We start from the raw sequence: 4,826 nt of genomic DNA on the forward strand, positions 1-4,826 counted from the left end.
CTCTCAGTGTGGAGGAGAAGGTCTCTTCAGGATAAACGAACTTCTCACTCTGTCACACCACAAAATCATCTTTTATCCACTGTTTCCTAAATGTTCATATGAGTGCTGTTCTCATAAGTGTGGCAGCTCCAACAGTTTTTGTTGATCAACTAAAATTAGACGGGTTACTGACTCTGGCAGTGATACAGATATTGATAATGATATTGATCACTTTGACCACAGAAAATCCTGTTTTTGATTTGTGTGTTTCAAACACCAGCTTTCCAGATCAGACTCACAGGCCCCACCAACTGCTCTGGAAGAGTTGAAGTCTACTACGGTGGGACCTGGGGGACCGTCTGTGACAACACCTGGGACCTAAACGATGCCAAAGTGGTCTGCAGAGAGCTGGGCTGTCGCCCAGCTTTTGATGCCCCGGTCAAAGCACTCTTTGGTGAAGGAACGGGAACAGTCTGGCTTGATAATGTGACTTGCTCTGGATATGAAAGCAGCCTGTCTGATTGTCCCAGCACTGGATTTAGATATCAGAGCTGTGCACACAGTCAAGATGCCGGTGCCGTTTGTGAACGTAAGGACATATTCACTTTACTTATTAGTGGCTGGTTTTATGAATCTGTGGACATTTGTGTGTGTGTTTGTGTTAATGTTTAAAACACATCAAACATTTTAGTTTAACTTCACACTAACTTTAGATGGAGCAAAGTTTCTGCCTTAGACAGTTTCCAATCCAATCAAAAGAACCTTGATGTTCTTTTATCTGCAGCGCTGAGAGAACTTAGTCAATAGAAGTCTTCAGTGATGAATGTTTTTATACCTTGTTACAAAAAAGTACTGGATATTGTGAAACTCCTGCCTTTTCCAGATGATTATTTACTTTGTGTATTCATAAAAATTAGATATAAATAAATATTCATAAACTGGTATTAGGTCAAAAATTAGATTCCAGAATTTTTTTTCCCATGTCACATTTATCAGTATATAATATGTAAATTTAAGATAACAAAATATTTTATTTCTCACTGACAACACTAACCAAAACTCTGAAATCCCAGATCTTTATTTCCATATCATCATAAATGTGGTATTTCTTAATATTTGTTACTCATATCTAATAAATCCAGACAAGCGATTGATTGTAACTGTAAGACTGTGAAGAAGAAATAAAGTTTTGGCCTCACAATATCCTGTTTTTGGTTTCTGTGTTTTATGCTACAGCTTTCCAGGTCAGACTCACAGGCCCCACCAACTGCTCTGGAAGGGTTGAAGTCTACTACGGTGGGACCTGGGGGACCGTCTGCACCAACAACTGGGACCTAAATGACGTCAAAGCGGTCTGCAGGGAGGTGGGCTGTGTGCCGGCTTTTGATGCCCCTGTTCCAGGATTCTTTGGTGAAGGAACGGGAGCGGTCTGGCTTGATAATCTGAACTGCTCAGGAAGTGAAAACAGTCTTTCTGACTGTTCCCACAGTGGATATCGGTATCAAGACTGTTTACATGCTCAAGATGCCGGTGCCATTTGTGAAGGTGAGAACATTTTCTTGTCTCGATATCACCACTGGTACCGTTTCAACTTCTGAAAGTTCACATTACAAGATCTTAATTTTCCAAACTAAATCTAGTTACTCTGGCCTTAATCCTCCAATGAAGGTAACACCAAGACCCTGTTTTCACCGCTGAACCATGTTTTTCATCCCCCTGAATCACTTTCATTCATCAGAAGCCTGCGATTCCCTCATGTCCTTTTTAATGACAACACTTTTTTATTCCATCATCTGCCCTCCTCTGACCCCCCCCCCCCCCCCAGTCAGCCATTTTCTAACTTTCAGATTCCTTCTGCCTCTGAAACAGTTGACTTCTTCCAAACATTCAAGCCCTCCACATGTTCACTAAATGACAACTCTGGTAAAGTCTTCTTGTTTTCCTCTTCTTCCTTTGATTTCTGCCGTCGTTCACTCTGTTCTTTCTCCTGGAACGGTTCTAAATCTTTTCAAAACCGCAGTTTTCACCCCATTCTAAACAAAACGGGTCTAATCCTCATTACTTAATCTTCGTCCCATCTCTAACCTTCATCGTCCATGCTCAATAATCCAGGTATACAATCCAACAATTTTCAGTCAGGTCATCTGGCCACTTTCTTTTTTTGTGCTGAAATGTTTCACCTTCCATCCAGAAGGCTTCATCAGTCAAGGAAACACACAACAAAACTGATTCTTCCCCAAACAGCTTACTCCAAAGTGGAACAAACCAGTTGACCTGACTGAAAATTGTTGGATTGTATACCTGGATTATTGAGCATGGACTTTGTTGGTTTTGAACCAGTTTGGCATGACTGTCAATGAGGAAGAGGGCCGGCAACAGAGGAGGGGGCATACCAAAGACACCATCTTAGCACCAACTTAACTGGTTTGTTCCACTTTGGAGTAAGCTGTTTGGGGGAAGAATCAGTTTTATGTTGTGTGTTTCCTTGACTGATGAAGCCTTCTGGATAGAAGGTGAAATGCTTCAGCAAAAAAAAAGAAACTGTCCAGATGACCTGACTGAAAATTGTTGTCATCTCTAACCTTCCGTTAATCTCCAAAACTCAAAAAAACTGTTGCCTCTCTACTCAATTCCTGTTTAACCAAAACATGAACAACCCCAGTCTGGTTTCTGCTCTGGGCACAGCACAGACTCTGCTCTCCTGAGAATCACTCACGTTCTTCTCATTGCAGTGGATTCTGCTTTACTTTCCTTCCTCATCCTCCTTGACCTGAGTGCAGCCTTTGATACCATCTCCCACAATATCCTCCTCCATAGACTATCATCCTGGCATCACCTGCACGCTCCTTGCTTGGTTTCATTGATATCTCTCTGGTTGTACTTCGTTCATGCAACTCAGATTCTTCAGACCTCACTCCTCCCCCATCCCTTCATGTGTGCATCAGGGTTATGTCCTGGTGCTCCTTCTTTTCATCACCTATCTTCTTTCCCTTAGTACACATCTGTGCATGCATGACATGAGCAACTATGAAAAATGTTGCTGAGGCAGGTTAACACAAGGGTCAAGGTTCTTTATTGTCATTCTCATCACATGTGGTACATGAGGTGGAATGAAATTGTGTTAATAATGCAGACAATGCAGATGTTCCTGTTTTTAGTTTTTTACATTCGCCTTAGAATCTAGCTGTTTTTTGTTACTTTTCTTTTCACTTTTCTTTTTTTAAGCCATCCTATTTGTTAAAAAAAAGACTTTTTATAACTGTTTATTGTTGTTGCTGTTGTCCATTGTTGTCATCATTCTTTGTTAAATCAGGTCTCTGAGTCCTCGAGGCTCAATGGGATTTACCTGTAGAAATAAAGGTTGATTGAAAAATAATCACGTTAAAAGTTACAAATGTTGTCTTTTGGTGCCTGTTTTCCAAAGATATAAGTGCATGTGAATGACAGGGATTAACTTCAAACCCTTTGTAGTGTTTTATGAAGTTCAGTCCATCTCCTTGTTAGTTGACCCACAGATCTGCCACATTCAATATGGCGGACGCTCTGACGACCCATCATCTCAACGAGGCGTCCAAACCATCTGTTCTCTGATTGGATCCTTAATTTGTGATTGACATGAGATTAACCAATCAGCTGAGAGGAGTATAATCCAGGACAAAAGTCGTACACGTAGTTTTTGGATTCGTATCTGTAAACAGAACATCGTAAAAAAGTTTTGTAACTTGTGATTTTTTTGTTACAAATACAAAACGTTTTTACACCTGCAAAATACTTAAGGCTGGAATTAGTGTGGTGGAGAATAGCAGGGCTAAGAGACCAACCTCATCCACAAAATGTACATTTTACACAAATGTATCTCAGTCAGAGTCAACGCTTCTGAGATAAAGGTGGATCAGTGCACTGTCGCTTCACTTAATGATTTATATTTGTCTTTAATGTGTTTCAAACACCAGATCTGAAGGTGAGGCTGTCTGGCCCCACCAACTGCTCTGGGAGAGTTGAAGTCTACTACGGTGGGGTCTGGGGAACAGTCTGCGATGAAGGCTTTGACATGAGCGATGCTGCGGTGGTCTGCAGGGAGGTGGGCTGTGAGGCAGCGTATGGTGTCCGTTCTCAAGCTTACTTTGGTCCAGGAAGTGGATCCGTCTGGCTTTCTAATGTGGGCTGCTCAGGAAGTGAGAAGAACCTGTCGGACTGTTCCCACAGTGGATTTGGAGCGACTCAGTGTGCTCACAGTAATGATGTTGGTGTTTACTGTGAAGGTACACTACTTTTTACGTGCACTCATACCGTGACATGCACTGTGTTAACTTCTGTGCATTTTGTGCTTGTCTGTGCTAAAACTAGAACATTGTTTTAGTTGAACCAAGATGGAGCACAGATATTTGTCTCTGAAGAAGAAACATTTTTAAGGTTACAACATGATTTTAAGATAAAACTTTATCTTTAGTTGAGAATTATGAATCAAGTTGTGATACTTAAAACTAATCCATTGTTTATTCAAGCACTCTTTTCTGTTTTAGAGGAGGATTTAACAGGTGCTCAGCAACTTTTTAATACATTTGTTTATGTCTGTACTGTTTTTAAAGCCACTTTTGAAAAATGGATCAAAATGCAAGTTGTGCAAAACTCTACGGTGGATCTGAATAGTCCGGCTGTGATGGAGAACCTCCAGAAGCAGGTAACTGAAGAAGACTACATGGATGATACATCTTATTTACACACACCATCCATCCATCTGTGTATATATACTGATGGATGGATGGATGGACAGACGGACGGACGGACGGACGGACGGACGGACGGACGGACGGACGGATGGATGGATGGATGGATGGATGGATGGA

Source organism: Nematolebias whitei, chromosome 11, assembly GCF_014905685.2.
Source record: "Nematolebias whitei isolate Nwh7 chromosome 11, NemWhi1, whole genome shotgun sequence".
NCBI lineage: Eukaryota > Metazoa > Chordata > Actinopteri > Cyprinodontiformes > Rivulidae > Nematolebias > Nematolebias whitei.